Genomic DNA, 19,337 nt, shown 5'->3' with positions numbered 1-19,337 from the left:
AATATTATAACATTTAAAATTTACTAAAGTCTAATAGGAAACAATTAAAAAGACGGTCTAAAGTAATCCTTATGTGCACAGTCCTTGTCGAATGTCCCCTTAGAATATCCATAATGAGGGGGAAAGGCCGGGTAGTAGGCATCAAAGACAGGAGTCTGCCCCTCAAAGGACTGCCCATACAAATCATAGTCATATCTACACTCACAAAAATCACAAACTGGCGCATAAGAGAGTTGTATCCAATCACAAACTCGAGACGCTCACTATAAGGATTGATGAAGGCAGAGTGGCCCATCAGAAAGGACACCACTGAACTGTCCGCAGCCACCAGTCGACACACCACGGAATGGGACTGACCCCGAGTTTGTAGGGCTGACAATATAAACACAAAAAACCCTGATCGAAGGACATTTTTAGTCCCAAACGGTCATCCCGATGACACAACTCAAAAACCGACTTTCCCAAAAGAGCCGAAGAGTTATACCCAAGCACGTGACTCATATTGGCATCAATCAACGTGATGGTCCCCACGGAGTCGTAGCGACAGGACATGACTGAGGGATCGTCCTCAGGCACTTGGCACAGTCTGACCAAACAGACCAAACAGGTCTCCTCCTTCACAACCCCAGTCACATGGACGATTACGTAATCAGTCGGGCTGATCAAAGACCTCATCCGACAGACAAACATTCTCCGTGAATTCACCACTCCTTCGACCTGTCTGCCCTCTTTCCGCAAAGTGCCTGCTGGAAGTAACCAAGTGGGAATACAGCGAAGGTCGATGGCCCTTCTGGGGGGTAATTGAAGGGAAAATTGGTCTTTTATATGTCTGACATCATCGGGGTGGACAAATCCGAAGAATGGACACGAAAACCAGTCAGTGTGGGGGATTCCGAGTATATCCACACAGGTGGGTGAGACATAGGTGACCAGTCCTGTCTCCAGTTGGACAGACAGGACGAACCCATCCACCACCTCGGACATGAGGAACTCGAGTTCTGAGTCAGAGAAGAAGGAGTCAGTCCCAGGTTGATGGCCTGGGTGGGCAAGTGGGGACAACCCATCTCGTTTATGTGTTCGATGGCCAGTTTCATTATCGTCAGTTTATCCGGCTTTCTGTTCTGCGTGCGACAGGCAGGCACTCTCTCGGCTAGGTCTTGGTAGTAGCCTGCCATTTTACTGCGACGTTTGCGTTCGATTTCAGTGTGGTTATCCCTATCAATGTGTACTCAGATATGCCTGGCCAGTTTTTCTTTTATTAGCAGTCGGACATTTGTTTCGTTGTTGATTTCACTGTTTTAATTAGGCAAAATAGTACATACTTAATGGACATGCAATCAATATTTGACACTGGAAAACATTTTATTAGTTTAATTATTTTAATATAAAATAAACAATTTTTAATTTAACTAGGCTAACCTAAAAATGGGTTAAATAAAACATGACCCAACTGTATACCCGATGACTCTACCAATTATATTACTACTAAATTTCCAAAGGTACATTTATTCGATAGCACGTCCTCCCGTCGAAGGCTTGGAATATTACGAATTTGTTCATTTCGACAAGCATAGACTGCTTTCTGACTACAACCTCCACTTAAAGGGCGTCCGCAGAGTCGTCCACCATAAAATAGACGCATTCAACAGGCAGAAATTCACAATCACAGATTAGGTCTTTCCACATGAGTTTGACTTCAAAAAAAAACAAAGTACAAATATTGGGCCCAGACGAGTATTTTCACTACTCGGTGACCGTCGAGGGGTCACTTTCGGGTATGTCCTCACATCACCGCAGATGAAAACAATTCGTTCGTCACCGGGTCCATTACTCCCGACGGACACTTCCACGGAAAGGTCATAAGTGAGGACATTCACGTGCATTTTGTCCCAACTCACCACTTTTCCGAACTGCATGAATCTCAATTCCATACTGTCGCATATCGAAGCTTTCACAAAGACGGTTCTGATTTGCTAGACAGGCAAGTGGCCATCCCCCATCTCCAGACCCGAGGGAGTCTGCGGGAACAAAGACCCCCAGACAAGAGACAGTCCCAGTCGGAAGACAAAGCGGCAGGAACACAACGGAAGGTCATCAATATGTACGGTTCGGGCTTATGTGGACTACACTCTATTTGCAAAAATAAATAACATGGTTGGAAGCCCGTCTTTACTGGCAGAAACCGTCGTCGGAAGTAACAGTCACGTACATCATCGGGGAAATATTAATGGTCACTGCAGAAGCTAACAAATTGATCAGAAACGTTCCATTCATCGAGGGATCAAACATAAAGTTCGAACTCATTTCAATCAGGGTACATTCGATGAGTCAATTTCCAGGTTGATGATAAAAAACAGACACGTGTATCCAATTTGGAAGGTGAATCGGTCAATAATTATCTCTCGACATTCACGGAGGAGACCCAGCACGACCACACGAATGAATGCATTCGAGTGCTCTACACAGGAGTCTCGTTTGCCCCCGTCATCGGACTTGCATACGTCGGAGCAGGTAGTAAACTACAATAAACACACAGACAATACTAATGCTGGGGGATTCCGTGATTACAACACCATGCTCGTGCATTCGGGTGACAAGATTTCCCACACAGTGCTGGTTTTCCTACACGAGTGGGGACATTCATTCAACAGTGATGTATCAGTTGAGAGTGATGATTGAATTAGCACGACTCGGATAACTGTCTGGGGAATGATGAGGATGGGTACTATATCATGAACGCACGGTCCACAAGTGGTCATAAACCAAACAACGACAAGTTCTCCCAGTGTTCTATCGACGTGATCAGTGCGTTTGCTATGAACAGTGCGGATAAATTCCAATGTTTATTTTATGTTTCATTTGCAGTTGAAAGCAACCCGATATGTGGAGACAACATTCTACAAGAAGGCGAAGCGTGTGAACCCAAATCAAATGGTGACCCCTGCTGCAATATTGACTGCTCACTGAAAGAGGCTGCCACGTGCAGGTGGTCTGTTTAGTTGACAGTGCAGTTCAAGTCACGGCGAATGCTGTCAGAACTGCAATATTGCAAAACAATCTGATGAATATCAATGTTTGACCGAAACTACATGCACTGCGCCTGTATTCTGTAAGGACTGGCTGGGAGAATTTAAGGCAACGGGAAAGACTATAAGTGCCCTGCCCCCGAGCCAAAAAACGAAGGAAAACCCTGCAACGACACCATTGACGGGTTCAAGAATTACTTCCTATGCAACATGGGGGTCGTAGTGTCTGAGTAGTGCAGGAATGCAACAATTCCATCTGCAACTCTGAACCGGGGTGGAGTCCTTGCATACTTCGGACGTCTGACCACTCACTGCAGTGTCTGATTGGGTGCACAAACCCAGAAACACACAAATGTCTTCCAATCACAGACAAGACGATCCCTCAGAGTATACGAAGCATCATTCCTGAAGACGAGCCTGAGAACTTGTATGTCCCCTCAGGTAATTCTCATTTGGTGAGTCAAGGGAGTCCATGCTACAAGAATAAGCATCAGAGAGACTCTTCCAAGTCATATTGCGAGATGAAGGCCTGTCGGTCATATGTGAGTGACACGGCATTAACATCGATTCTGCAAAAAATATTGAACAGCAATATATTCAAGATTATCAGGGAAAGGATATCGGTTTGATCAGTATTTGGCACTAAAGGAAAATATTTGGATTTTAGTGGGAATTGTGGTGGGTATTATCGCGTTTCTCTTCGTGACAGTCATATTCTGTGCCCCTCCTCACCGCGGAGACACAGTTAAGGTCTCAAGACGTATGTCTGTGTGGAAGAAAACATATGACCGTCGAGTGACTCTTTCTGGTCTATATTTAGACATTGAAACGAAACGCATTTGAACTGGATTAAGGAACCATTAATGTTACTAATTTATGAATCATTACTAAAAAAATGTTAATAAGGAACCCTCCTGAGTGACCCAAAAATTATTTTATTAGTATTTAATCGAACAATATTAGTTAAGTTAAGCCAAGACGAGAAGTAAGTATACAAAACTCTAGTCAGAGTCGAACGGTTCGTTTAGTCTCGAGTTCTTGATCCTCTAAAGCCTCGGGAAATCATCACATACAGAACAAGTCATTTTTTCTCTCGCCTTCAGTCTCAGTCGCTGCATTTCGGATTCAATGCTTTCCAATCTTTCCTCACTCTCCTCCAATTCGCGCTGGGCTTTTTTGTATTTCTCAATGTTGAGAGTAGCTACATCCTCCTGCCTGTTATCTACTCCACTCCCAACCGTGTCCGCGATCTGGCGCTTAAAAAACTTGATTTTTTGTTGAAGACCGTCGACGGTCTCCTGATATCTCTCTAAACTGCGCTTGTCGTCTTCACTCTGTAAAACGTGGTCCCTTAGTTTGGACTCGACCTTGGGAGTTTCTCAATAGGGTTACTTTTTTGAGAGTTTTTTGCGTATCCGAATGTGCTCGTTGCTCGTTTTCCAACTCAAATTCAAGTTCACGTGTTTTTTGGTCAAATTTAGCAGCCAACTTTCGCTCATTCTTGGAAGCACTTCCCTCGACCATTTCCATTTGATTCTACCATGTTTGTCCAACCGTCAACCTGAATTTCCATAACGGTGGTCCCCAACTGCATGTTCAGAGTTTCCAAGTCCTTGAGGGACCGATCCCTGTCCTTTACCTCCTCTGCTAGACGGAGGGAGTCCATGGTCACCTTCCGAAGTTTGTCCTCGCATGTCTTCAAGTCCTCTTGGGCCTCGCCGAGGTCACTTCGGAGACTGGAAATTTCCATTTCGAGTTTCCGCTTGTTTCCAGTGAGTGTGTGGACTGAGTTGAGTGTTTCGGTGAGTCGCCCCTCCAATTCCGTGGTTGAATATTCCGCGGAAAGACGGTTTTTCTCGCTCTGTCCCCATAAATAACAATCCCCACCATTTCCAGGTTAGATTTCAGTTCGACCATCTCTGAGTGGAGGATGTTATATTTGCGGTCAAAGTGGCTCACGGATTCCTTCAAAAACAGCACTTGTTGGTGCTCCTCGTCGAAGGAATGATTCATGTGACTCAGTTTGTCCAGGGCCTGTTTTAGGGCCTTTGATGTGTCCTCGTTTCGCTTTGAACTTGCCGCGAGTTCGCTTTCCAACCCGGAGATTATTCCCTCGAGTTTTTTCCGCTGTTTTTGGAGTTCTTGTTTGCTCCTGATTTCGCTCTCCAACGACACCTCGGCAGACTCCAACAGTTTTTGGTGGTTTCGACGAGTGTTCTCAAAGTCCTCTTCCTTTTCAGCCAATTTGGTTTCCACGTGATTTCGCACTTCGGCCATTTCGGTTTCCAGGCGACTTGTCTTGTTGATTTCGAATTCCAGTGCCAGTTCTGCCTCTTCGAGTGCGTTCTGAATTTCTTCGAAATCTTTCTCGACTTTTTTTTTGTTTTTGGCCAATTCAGTTGATATTTTTTTATCGTTCAACGCTTTTTCGTTCAAAATTTTTATTTCGTCTATTTTTGACTGAATGGTGTCAACCTTGCAGGAGTTTGTTTTCTTTCTTCGCCGATTCTCCCGACAATTTCCGTTCCTCCAAGTCGGTCCTCAGTCTGGTGCACTCGTCCGCGTAATTCCTCACTTCTCCACGTGTCGAGTCGAGTTCTCCTTGAAGTGTGTTTGTTTTTTGAGTTAGATCGACTACAATTTTCTCCAACTGCTTATTTTTCTTGTCGAGTTGGGAATATTCCATAATGTTCTGGTTATTATTATTGTGTGGACAAACTCGGTCGCCCTCCGAACTGAGGTCCTCGACTTGTGCCTGCAGTTTATTGCGGGTTTTTTCTGAGGAGGACAATTTTTGTTGGCACTGTTCCAAGTCTTCTTCCATTTCAGAAATTTTTACGCTCATTTTCTTCCTGAAATGGTCAAAATGGCCAGGTGGCACTTTAGGTCTTCAAGTTCCTCAATTCTGTAGACTCCCTCTGACTCGTACTTGGACTTCCACTGTTGGCAGTCGCTGTTAGCCTTTGATACTAGACGCTGCAAGTCTAATTTTGCTTCCTGGGACTCTTCTAATTGCTCACGTAAGTCGGAGATTTCCTTTTCAATTGCTTGAAGTTCATTTGATTGTTTTTGTTTGTTTTTCCTGGCCATTTCAATGTCCTGTTCCATTTCCATAATCTGGTTCTCCATCGTCGAAATATATTTTGATTGTTTTAAGAACTTTTAAATTAAATAAAGTATTACTTTAGTCTCAGAGTCTTCGAGTTGTCTTTTAATTTCACTCATTTCTTTTTCATACTTTATCACTCGACCGTTTGCCTCTGAAATAAGACGCACGTGTTCGTCGATTTTATGATTTCCCTCGTAAAGTTGCCCTTCCAACGATTTGTTGGACTTTTCCAAATTTGTCTGCAGATTTAAGCCACCAAAAATTGTACTTTTATTTTGAATAGTTGGTCAACCTCGTCCTTCAAAGTGTCCAGTTGTATGGACATTTCACTATTCTCTCGCTCAAGTCTTAAATTTGAATTCGCGCCAAAATACTTGGAAATTGTTTTTTGTCCCTTCTCCACCTGTTCAGCAATTTCGTTGAGCATTTCTTGGTTTCTTTTTTTGATGTTTTGGACGGAAGTGTCGTGGTTCAGGACAATTTCTTCCAATTCGTGTTTCATTTTCTGGATTTCCAATTCTCTTCGCTTGCCCAACTCAAGCTACAACAATTTTGAGAACAAAACTTGAGTCTTGGATTGTCTTTCGGATTCCTCAAGTTTCTCATTCAGTTCGTCACAGGTTCTTTCGAGTTCTATCCTCTGCTTTTCAAGTTTTGTTCTGAGCTGCCTCTCCGTCTGCATTTCTTCCCCAAACTCCTCGCATTTGGCCTTGATCGGTCAGAACTGTTATTTACGGTCACGTCTTTTAGTTTCCGGGAGAGTTGAGTCGCAGAATTCTTGTTTTCCTCACTTTTCTGCCGTTCTTTTGATAGTTCCGCGTCTTTTCTGGAGTAAGGCAGTCAAAATACTTTTTTATTGTGGCTTCGATTTCTTCACGTGTTTTTTCCGACTCCTCGATGGTGAGTTTGAGGTTTTTTATTTCTGACTCCAGCTTATTCTTGAGTTTTTCTAACGTTGACTTGTTTTTGGTCTCCTTTGCAAGGCTCTCCCTCATCTAAATTGAACACACAAATTCACGTTTTCAATCTCCTCCTCCATCGCGGAGGTGACTGTTCCCAACTGAGCTATTTTCTTGACGGAATCCTTCAACTTGTCTTCCGACTCGGACAAGTCAAATTGCAAAGTTTTGTTGTCTTTGGTCAAAGATTCGATTTCGGCGTTTTTTTGCTCTGTTTCTTGGTGTGTTTTATCGACGAGAATTGCATATTTTTTGTTTTCGTTTTCGGCCTAAATTTGATTTGACGCTTTCACCTTCGACCAAAGGTCTTCGAGGTCTTCGACGTCTTTTTTCAAGGCGTCAATTTCGTCCTCTAATTTCAGCTTCGCGTCCTCGATTTCCGCATTCATGTCCTCCTCGTCGAGGAGTCGGTCTTGGAATTCCTGGATTTTCTGCTCGAATTCGCCCTTTTGACTGATAAGGAGGTCAATCATCTCCTGGGCGTCGTCGAGACTATTTTCTTTGGCCTTGATTTGGATTGACAGGTCGCCCTTTTCTTGCAACAGTTTGTTGTTTTGTTCTTCCAACTCCGCGCGAAGTTTATCTACTTTCTCCAGCTTTCTTTTGGTTTCAGCCAACTCCTCCTCCTTCACTCTCATTTCGTCCTCTTGACGGGCAATATTTAGCAAAGGTTTGATCTATTTCGTGATGGGGGAATACCTTCAGAAAGACCTTCCACCACGTCCACGTGCGTAGTTGAAGATGCTTCCGAATGTTCCGCTGGATGATTGACAGTCCGATTCTACAATTTTACGGTTTTCGGCACCTTTGATCTTGCAGTCGTTTATAAAACTTTCTGCACAAATATCCACGAATATTGGCTTGGAACATGCCGATGATCCTTCCAAGACGGTCGTCCCGCAGTTCTTCCAGGGTACCCAGGATTCCTGCCTTGAAAAAGACTTTGGTGACTCCAAGTTTATTGCAGTTCTTCTCCAGACTCAACGCGGTCAAAATTTTTTCTGTGACGACCTACCATGGGTCACCTCAGCACAACCTTTCCATCAACAAAACCCTGAGAAATGACATTGGGGGCCAAGATGGAATATCGTTGCTTAAAATCAGGGTACGTCATTCTGTTGGGGTATCCTTTCCGGCATATTCGAATTCCCTCCAAGACACCGTTGCATTGCAGTTGATGGAGAACCAGATGAGAGTCGATCACTCCTTCGCCGTATAAGTCAGCAAAGTACCGGGCTCCTTGTTTTCGTTGGGAATAATGCAACGGACAAAATGTGGGTGTGTACTGTATAGGTTTACCATAAGTTTTCCCAACGATTCCTATTTTGTTTATTCAATATGGACTTTATGGACTGACGAAATGGTCTGATAGGCTGCTCCTTTCCGTTTCTTTCCACTGTTGCCCTCATCTTGGATTAGTCCCACGACACTTACTCTGCTCGCTCATTTTGTACAGTTCTGAAAGGAGGGGATCCTTTGACTCCCTCAAGATTCCTACCACGCTCTCGTTGATCGGGTTTTTGTTTCTTTCAAGCCAATTTTCAATGTTGTATCCGACCTAACAAATGAAGAAGAAACATACAGTCCCGGCATAGTGATGGATCTCGAAATGAACAGAAGGTGAAGATTTCTGCATTTTTGGTTTGCCGAAAGCACTAGTCTTCCCTGCGTGGTTGTTATATAGTTTTTCCATAAAGCTCTTATCGGTGGCTTTGGGGAACATGCACTCCTCCTCGAGAATAGAGAGGATTCCCATCGGCTTGAAATTGTGTGAGTGAGGACACCTTTTCTATGAGGTCGATGCAAGATTGAAGGTCCATGCCAAAGTCAATGAACTCCCACTCGATTTCTTGCTTCTTGTACTCTTCCTGTTCAAGAACAAACATGTGATGATTGAAGAATTGCTGCAGTCGTTCGTTCGTGTAATTGATGCAAAGTTGTTCGAATGTATTAAAGTCGAATATCTCGAAACCAGCAATGTCTAACACTCCAATGAAGTACTGTCTCTTCACGTTGGTTGCCAAGGTCTTGTTTACTCTTTTGACAATCCAATTGAACATTCTCTCGTACGTTGACTTGGCCATGGCTCCCACAGCATTCGTCACCTAACCATTCAGCGAAAATCATTGCCTGGACAAGAGTTTGGCCTTTCGTTACAAATTCAGCCCCCACTTTCACTTTTGGTTTTAAAAGCGAGTTTAGGAGATCCTGAGCATTCACGCCCAGCAGGAATGCAACCTTCTCCGCCTCTGAACCACGTTTATTCAACCAAATACAACCGGCAGTGTCCTCTGTTTCGGCCTGCTCTTCCTTGGGTCGCTGCTTGAATTTCATTTCTCCGAGATGAATTATAGCTCCTGTGCATTTGAGAACACTCCATTTTTCCTCCTGAGTAAACCCAAGGACATCAAATGCTTTCTAGGCTTGTGTCGGTGTGCAAGTACAGACATCAGTGAGGACCATCTCCTCTCGGTCGTCCATGTTGTCCACAGTAAGTGACCCTCTGCTGACAAACTTGTATTTGGCTGGATTCGGATCCAACAACAGTTTTTCTTGAAAATACTCAGTTTTATCAAACCGGTGTACTCTGGAATAGAATTCGAGAGTAGTTGGTAGAAAATGTGGTAATTTCGTTCCTTTGGTCCACAATCAGTGACACGTGATTTCTCCAGGAGATCTGCTTCAATTACTCACGGAATACATGTTTCAATGTCCGCTCCTGCTATCTTCCCGGTCGTCCCAAAGTGGATTCTGACAAATTTTCCCTGCAATATTGATGCCGGAAACGTACAAATCGAGAAGAATTATTGTTCCGAGTCGTTTTTGCATTTCCGTAGGCTTCAAGGACAGGATTGGCCTGAACAATCTGGTCCTCGAGAGTCTCAAAATTGATACACATATTCTACCCCTTTGATATCCCCTTCGTCCTTTTTGGGACAACTCCCCGCCACCTGAGCAAAATATTGAATGACTTTTTTGGTATTTTCAGTTTTTCCTGCCCCGGACTCGCCTCTATGATTGGAAATGAAAATTGCAACGTGATCAGAATTGATTGGTTCTCTCGATCTAAACGGATGTTTATTGACATGAATAAGCAAAGTTTGATTAATGAAATGACAGCTATTAGAGGACCTTGAAGCATATTCTGATAAGCGATATCTGACACGGAGTATACGTGAGGAGGCATTTCTGTCCTCCTTTTCCCCTTGAACTGCTGGATTACTTGTTTGGTGTATATTGGCAGACGGCGATATGGATTTATGGCAATGCAGAACAGTCCCGAATAGGTCTGGGTGATTTATTTGCGCAAACGTATATCAAGTTGTTTGTATATCGTCGTCTTAGGTTGTATAGAATACTCGGATCATTCAGATGAGTCAGAGTCGACATGTCTGTCGACATTTCGTATTTTGGTGGGTTCACTGGCTCTATTTCTTGTTCTTGGACTACAATCTTGACTGTTTTCTCCACAAAGCAAACCTCCCCCATCCCATCGATGTAAACTGTAGTCATTTTGTTTTCAATCTTTATTATTTCTCCTTGAACGTAGCATTCCTTCTTATCCGGCACCCAACACGACTTTTTGCTGTCGAAAGGAAGAGATTCTTGCAACAATTTTTGTTTATCAATTTGCAAATATTTCATACTTTCTTCCAAAGGCGCTTCCATGTGGAAATGGCACAAATGCTGACTCTCTGCCTACGCGTCTCTTCACAAATCAGTGATCGAGTATTTAATACGCTTTGGTTTGCTAATCAATGTTTTTGGCAGGTTGTGGATTAAATTAGAGCCATGTAGAATGGTAGCGATTACCTGTCACTAATGAAGATCAATTATCAACTAAATTAGCAGCGCTTTTGATTCAAATAGGCAGGGATCCAAGTGGAAGTGATTTAAAATTCGAAAATAAATCAATTTCCAAGTGATTTCGAATATTTTGACAACTTTAAGGCATCTTTAAATACACAAAAAATACTCATCGAGCATAGAAAAACGAGCAAAGAATATTGGAAATTTTCAAATCAGTTGCTTTAATCATTACAATTCCTGATTTGTCCAAAATGTTTGTTTTTCCTCATCAATTCAAGTTATTGGCATCCTATTTTTACACGACCGTGATAGGACGCTTGCTGTTGGTCAACGTAGGAGTGATCTAGGTTAGTTTTCAATGGAATTAATTATTTTAATGTTATAATTATACTACAAATATTTTTAATCTGATTTGAATATGTTTTTGAACTTTTGTCTTGTGCGATGAAACAACTCGTTTTTATAATTTCTCGACTACTGAGTTCAAAAAAAGTGCTTGTAACAACTCCAATATTTTATGTCAATTCAAGTGCGAATAATTTATACTTTAATGGCAGACCCCCACATTGGCCACCTGTACTCAGCACTGTTGGCCGATAGTTTTGTCCGCTGGCGTAAACTCGCCCACGATAACATCGAGCTCTCAACTGGTACTGACGAGCACGGATCAAAGGTCGGCACCCTTTGATCTATTAAAAAGGTTTTGAAAGCGGCCATTTCTTCAAAGTCAACCCCGATCGAATTCTGCGATAGAATTTCAGCCAATTTCAAAGTATTGGCATAACACAAGCAGAGTCTATTCGATACGTACAAAATAGAGTACGACCACTTCATCAGAACTACCCACCCAGGCCACCTCAGCACAGTCACCCATTTCTGGGTAAGAATGGTCACCCAACCAGAACCTGCTCCAATCCAAGGGACTGATCTACAAGGGCATTTACAAAGGATGGTATTCGACGAGGGAGGAGTGCTTTGTCAGTCAAAAAGACGTTGTGAATAATCTTGGAACAATTGTTGGCAATTTTGAAGTATTTTAGCAACATGTGTGGAGTGGAGAGGAATTGGAGTGGATTGAGGAGGAGAATTATATTTTTAGGATCACCAGTCTAAAGGACAAGGTTTTGGCATATTTGAGGGACGTCGGTTGTCTTATTTTCCGTATTTCAGATATATTGCCCAATCATTACCAGAAAATAGCAGTCCAACTCGCCCGGAACTTGGACTCGGACATTTCAGTGTCTCGTTGTAGCAGTCGACTTGGCTGGGGGATCGACGTTCCTTCAGACCCCTCTCAAAAAGTACCCACCTGAGTGAACGTTAGATTTATGTGTGGTTTGACGCCTTGTTGAGCTATTTGACTGTAAGCGGCTATCCTGGCCATGTTTTGCCCAGTTTTTGTCATATTATTGGGAAAGACATTTTAAGGTAGTAGAAATTGGCGAGAGTAGATTTCACTCGGTGGTGTGGCCTGCCATGCTCATCGGCGGGGGATTGGCCCCTCCTGCCAAGTTTGTAGTTCATGCCCATTTTATGAGTCGAGACACAAAGGTCTGCTTTGTGGGGTCACTTAGATGTCCAAGAGTGTGGGCAATGTGGTCGACCCGACTGTTGTCTTCTCGGCCAGTCAGACGGATCAGGCTCGATATTTCCTGCTGCGTGGAAACCTGTTGGATCGTGACTGCGGTGACTGATTTATTTTATTTTTAGATTACAATCAGGATTCGTTCAAGACTGTTATCAACGCAGAACTCGTCAATTCGATTGGGAACATGCTCAATCGAATTGTCTCCCGTAAACTCAACCCTGCCGGGATATTTCCTCCATTTTGTCCCAGTCTTGGCCAGACGGGTGAACAAATACAGTTGGATTCGTTTTTTGATGAGTTGGTGTCGATTAATGTGGATGTTTCGAGAAGTTATGACGAGTTCCGTGTTTATCAAGTTATCGAACGACTTGTCTGTGGGTCCAACAAGTTCAACGCCTTACTTACCAGTTCGAAACCCTGGAATTATATTTTATCCGCGGATGCTGATCGACGGAATTATGCCAATAATGTTTTGCATTTGTGTTGTCATTTTCTGCGTGTTTGTGGAATTGTGCTGCTTCCGATTATTCCCGAAATAGCCCAGAAGCTCCTGGATGCTCTTAACATTCCCCAAGAGTTCAGAAATTGGCACTCAATTAATGATTCTGTTTTGAAAGATAAATGCAAATATTCTAACAAGAAGTTAAAGTGTGAGGGCACTGTGCTTTTGCCAAGAATGTGATTTCCACTTTTTAAATGTTTTTTTGTCATTTTACTTTGGTTTGTAATTGCAACAAATAAAGTTAACTTAAACAATTATTTATTTGCTTTATTTCTCATGAATGCGAACATTGTCTATTACATGTATAAGATGGACGAATATTGCTATAAAATAACATTTTTATGAAATATATACAAATTTAAAAAGGTAATAGGACAGTGAATTGACGTGGCTAGAATGTCACAGAGTGAATTCTCTGATGAACAAGTATATTTAAAAATGAAATTAAAAGTATTTCGACGCAGTGGACACACAAAACAGGTAATTTTGGGTCTCATCCAGTCCGGTCCCCACCGACATGAATACAGCAGTGAATGACTGTCTGGAAGCATTAAATCTTTTTTTAAACAACAAATATTCCGAGGCATTGGAGAAATTGTCAGAGGAGTAATTATGGTGGTGATTGTAGTGCCGACCGGTCAATGTACCACTCACTGGGATATTCAGTCCTGTTGACGTTGAAAGCTCTGATGACGTTTGACCCGACTGATAAAGAAAATGCTCTCGCGGCCTGTAAACGGGCTGTGTCCATTTCTAAACAAAATAAACGGAAAAATAACAAATTGAAGAGTTTTTTGTTTGGGTCGAACAACTATTCCAATATGACTGAAAGTGATTACTAAAATTCTAATTCAGGCGAACTGCACTCTGAACTGTGCAGTGCCGAGGCCAGTCTCGTTTTGGCCGCCATGAAAATCCTGTCGGGAAACAGTTACGGTGACTTTATCACCGTGGTCCTCATATTTCGCCAATGTTACTTTACCTACAAGTCAGTCATTCCCTCAGTCTGACAGGGACTGTGCCAAATTAGTGGAAAGCAAAGTCGAATTGCAGACGGAGGGGGTCATGAGTGACCATTTTGAGTCGGGGACATACCTCGGCTACGGAATATTCAACATTGTCTCGTTTTTCCATTATTTGTTTAGTTTTTATCGTTTGTTCCCGAAAGGGTGCTCCAAATGCTGAAACTGGTTGGATTTAGTGGGGAAAGGGTGGTTTTTGTAAAGCACGACAGGGCCTGGGACTGGACTACCTCTACCGGGGACATCTCATGCAGTCGGGTATTCGGGCTCCCCTGTGTTCGCTGGCCACCCTCTTCTTCAACACGTACACAATTTACTTCATTGGGGGGAGAATGAGTGACGTTGAGAGGGTCACTCAAGTCGTCCATTTCTTCCGAGAGAAATATCCAAATGTCGATTTATGGTTTATTTGTAGAGTGCTTACACTTTTCTATTTTTGGGAAGGCTGGAGGTGATTGAGGGACATTTGGGGGAGGTCAGTTTGCTTGGTCAGGAGTAGGCTGTGGCTTATTTTGAGAAGTGCATGTCCTCACAAAATGAATTGAAGCACTTTCATTATTTGTGCTACTGGGAGTTGATGTGGTGCCACAGTCTCCGATTAGAGTGGGGGACGGCCCTCAAATACATTGATCTGCTCAACAGGGAGAGTAGTTGGAGTAGGCTTATATACACATATCATTCCGCTCTTGTCGGCTGCTTTCTGGGGGTCGGGGATTGTGCTGAAAAGCTCGGGTTTGGTTTTGTTTTGACGGAAAGGAGTCTGCCTGGTTTGAGAAGTCATTTTGTCACCAAGGCATTCCCAATGGAAAAGTTTTTCCTCAAGAAGGCAGAACGTTTTTTCAAGCAAGGCAATTTCCTGATGCTTCCGTTGATTGTACGGATGGATGTCCATTTGTAGGAGTCGATGTATATATTTGGAGTACTCAACACGGTCTACGATAATCAGGAAATAGTCGAAAATGTCCTCGCCGTGGTTAAGGAAGAGCAAGTCCGTCTCCAAAGTCCCTTTGAGTGTATTTTTGGTAGAGCGCCCCGAGTACTCGATCGATGACTTTAACCTGGCCATATTTTTGCGCGGTGTGTGCTACAGCCGACTCCGCAAGAATGAAATGGCTTCCAAATTCTTCAATCAAGTCATCAACAGGTGGTTAGTAGTATCAGATTTGGTAGTTCTGGGCTTATAAAACACGATCGGTATTTGCTTCCTTTTGCGTTGGTGGAACTGGGATTGTGTTTGTTGGCTGAGTCGATGCCTAAAGAGGCGAAGAGGTGTTTTTCGAAGGCTATGTTTGCATCAGTTGTTTGTATTTTTAGGAAGTATAGTGATCATGATTTGGTCAGTCGCCTCCACTATTCGGCTCAGTTTGCTCTGGCTCAGTTATAACACCTATAACACTAATATTATTTTTAATCTAATTATTTTGAATTGCCATAGGAGTAGGGGCTATAGAGAATTTGAATTTACTGGATTAAAAAATTAGCTATATTTGGAAAAAATTTATAAATTTGTCATACAATTATTTCTGCAATCTAATTTCTGAGCATGTTGATTTCTGAAAGATTTAAAATTTGTTTGGTGGGCTGAAAACTTGTTACAAAAATTTTTTCGAAGACAAAGCATGCTATTTGGAACATCCGAAAGCGTCCCTCTGAAAGTAGTAGTATAAAGTACATTATATATCCAGGGTAGTATTTCTGAACTTAACATGGCTACTTACTTGTTTCTTTATTTCCCATTATGTGAATTCATTTGGAACGTAGAGTCCGAATCTTTGGAAAATATCATTTTGTAAAACTTACATATTTTGGGTTTTCTAATATTATGAATTAGCTCAGGGACTGTTATCTCAATTTGTTCCTCTGCAACTGTAAATTCAAATTGGTCGGTTTTTCTAATTTGTATGTTTAATAACTGAAATACACTTTCTTATTTGAATTATCATGTCAGCAATTTATCAAATCTCACTCCACTTATTGCAATGAAATCTGACAGGCCATGAAATTTACAAAAGTTTATACTGACAGCTTTGAAAATATCCTCCTATTTTATTAACATTTCAAATTACAGTGACTGAATGAAATTTAATCATTAATGTCTCCCGATCTAGACATAGTATACTAATAGTACCTGATTTTGTGTTGAGGACAAGGTTATGCAGCAAAATGAACACAGACATTGTTTATAGGACAGATTAATTATTGTCACCTGTTCTGTGTGATAGCACGCTGAAACGATCGCAATCCCTGAAATGTACAGAAATTTATACTTCTTTGACAGCTTCTATAAGATCCGGCTATTTTATTAACTTTTTATAACAAATTTCAGTTGAATACTTAATGACCCGTATTTACTGTCCTTTGAAAAGAAAAACCTAGCCAGCCTTAAATAATTCAAAGAACAAAATGTATTAATCTGATAGACCTGCTTAAAGAATGACAAATAATTAATGAAATAACTTTTAATAGAAAACATTTCAAAAATGTGTTGATATCCCGGATGTTTTAAAATAAACTATGTCTTTTTTGGAGTTGGACAATCTGAATAATGATTCCGTCCTCTTTAAATTCGACTCATTTTGATTCTGTTTCACTCCATCTGACAATACACTATCTTTAAAAACGCAATAATTTCCTTCTTTTCTTTAACGTCAATTGTGAGTCGTCAATCGTCAATTTTTGTAAGATTTTTGGTCTGTTTAAGAACTTATGGTATACCAGCCAGGTGATTTGAACTACCAATTTTGTATGAACTGAAAATATTCTCAACAGCTTGTTTGTAGATGATACCGATAGTTGGATTTGGAATATAACACATTTGACATGCAAATTATAAAACGATCCATTCCGATAGTGGGACTAACTATATTTCCGAGATATAACATTGTCAAATGAGATACAGGGACAATCGCCACATTAATTATATGTTGAAATTTTCTTTACAAAATATTTGTTATATGATGGCTCTTTAATTATGCTTAATTCCTGTTTAAGCAAAAAGTAGCTCTTTTCAACAAAAAAGTTGCCGACCCCTGACCATACCCAACATTTATAATTTTTATGAAATTGATATATTTATTTACATGCTAATCCATTCCAAATTTTTGTTTGAATGGATTATTTTGCGGTTAATGTCCAGATTAAACGTATCAATATTCACAGTAGACGAAGTATACGAATGGATTGATGGTACTTTCACGTGATTACATCAGGCTTGGGCTTAAAACAAGTCGCTTACACCTTTTACAAAGACGGGATTGATGGGAATAAACTAATGACCTACCAGATTGATGACTTGATAGGCCTCAGCTACCTCGATAAACAATGCCTACAGTCTGCCATGGCAGTCATTCCCCGTTCGTCTCCTCACGAGTCCCTTGGTCTTGAACTTGTTGAAAGTGAATTTGGAGACTGCGTGGTGGAGGAGGTCATTCCTGGCAGTCTTGCTCACGTGAAAGGAAACATATCATTCGGAGATGAACTTGTACAAATAAATGGACGACTTGTTGTATGATCCCCACATAGATGACTTCAGATTGGCTGGCCCATCCATAGGATTGGAGAACTGCTTAGATCGACCAATACTGTTGTTGTTCTCTTGCTCAAGAAGAGGCCCTGGCGCGACAAAAGACCCAAGGACTATTTGACAAGCAGCCTCAAAGACATGAGAAAGAAGGACCACAAAACAAAAACGACATTTGATATGCAAATTATAAAACGATCCATGTCTCCCACTCCTCTCTGATGTGCAGGGATAGTATTCGTCACAAAAATATAAAGACCGAGGACCCGAACTCCTATCAGTCCCCCCCGTGTCGTTTTTTGGAACAAAGAGCAGTTGTGAGGATACAATGTCCGAAGATTCCAGCAGAATCAGCAGTAGTCACCAGTCAGTAACGACAGACAATACAAGTCCTTCCATTGACTGGGGGGCGCCCAATCTGGTATACAATTGATCATATTCATAGGACATTTCTGCGGTGGAGAACTACTACAATCGCAGGCATATTAATCCTAATATTTCTCAGACTAAGCAGATGAAGCAACAAAACTAACTAATTGCCTGTCTTAATTACTTCTCTATTGAACAAAATAGACTAATTAAGACACCCAATTCGAACAAGAAATCACCAATCCCAATAACTTAAAGAAAAGATGGCAAAACGTACTGGAAATACGTAAAGACCAACTGCCTCACAATACCTACGAGCATTGTGGCAAACCCGACCACGTCCATATAGGGCAAATAAGTACCCCATGCAATGTCCCAGAATCCCAACAACGACAGTCCTTTGCCACTTCCAAGAACATATGTATCGGCTGACACGTGAATCAAATTGCCTTCAAAATTGGTCACCAAATCCCCTGGCAGGAAAGTCGTGTTCCTCTCTCCGTTGTTGATGACCAATTTCCCTTTAAGCACGACGTAGGACAGACGCAAAATGGACCCCCCAGCGTAGGAAGTCTGGTCGAAGGGAAAGTAAAGGAGACTGACGGTCTCGAACATGGAAGAGTAGACAGGACAGAGAAAGCCTGAGAACCCCTTGGCTGCATAGCCCAGCCATTTCATATCTTCACCGGACATTATTTCGTTGGGGAATCTCCCGCGGAGATATTGAATCATTTTTGGGCAGGAATGGCTCTGGGGGATTGTAGCTGCTTGTTTTAGAATGTTGTCGTTAAATGTGTTTTTTCTGATTTGAGAGTAGTATGTGCAACCCAGAATGATGGCAACCAACAGAAATAATAGTTTGATGCAACAGCACGCCATTATTAGGACTACAAAAAAACTGACTCAATGCGGTATTTATTTATTATTAAAATAAATAAATTACCTAATTTATAAGAAATATTAATTGAAAAAGACAAAAATATCAGAGATATTCTTTAAACTGTTCTGGAATCGGAATGTCAATTCCCTGGTCTGATATGTATTGAAGAATTTCATAAATTTGTGTCAAATGTTTTTTAAGTTTTTTAATTTTTTGATCCCTCTGATCCAAAAGTATATCCCAATGTGTATGGTCAGTCCCTTCAGCCCCCAGCAGTGCCAACTCAGAGACTTGTCTGGTCGATTCAGCCACCGCTCTCTCGTACTGGCACTCCAACTGTTCCACCCTGCTCATCAGACTTTCGAATTCCCGGGCTGTCTACAAATGTACAAAATCGAGGACCGGTTCCTGAGTTCTCCTTGCACTCGCCAAACTGATCTCCTGTCGCTCCAATTCCTTCCTGAGCTGCCCTTCGGATTTTTTAAAAAGCTCGATTTGTTTGGTCAATTCCTCGTTCTCGGCAATCTTGGCTTGGAGAGCCTCGACCAGAGC

General features: G+C 41.8%; 2 pseudogenes; one reads left to right on the top strand and one right to left on the bottom strand.

Annotated features, from left to right (window-relative positions):
- Positions 1-2,309: 2,309 nt before the first annotated feature.
- On the bottom strand, positions 2,310-10,763 carry LOC115227872 (annotated as a pseudogene).
- A 2,748-nt stretch (positions 10,764-13,511) lies between these two features.
- On the top strand, positions 13,512-15,031 carry LOC115227871 (annotated as a pseudogene).
- Positions 15,032-19,337: the final 4,306 nt, after the last annotated feature.

Source organism: Octopus sinensis, unplaced genomic scaffold, assembly GCF_006345805.1.
Source record: "Octopus sinensis unplaced genomic scaffold, ASM634580v1 Contig08463, whole genome shotgun sequence".
Taxonomy (NCBI): domain Eukaryota; kingdom Metazoa; phylum Mollusca; class Cephalopoda; order Octopoda; family Octopodidae; genus Octopus; species Octopus sinensis.
Note: the sequence above shows the minus strand (reverse complement) of the source record. Positions and strands in the feature narration are given on the sequence as shown.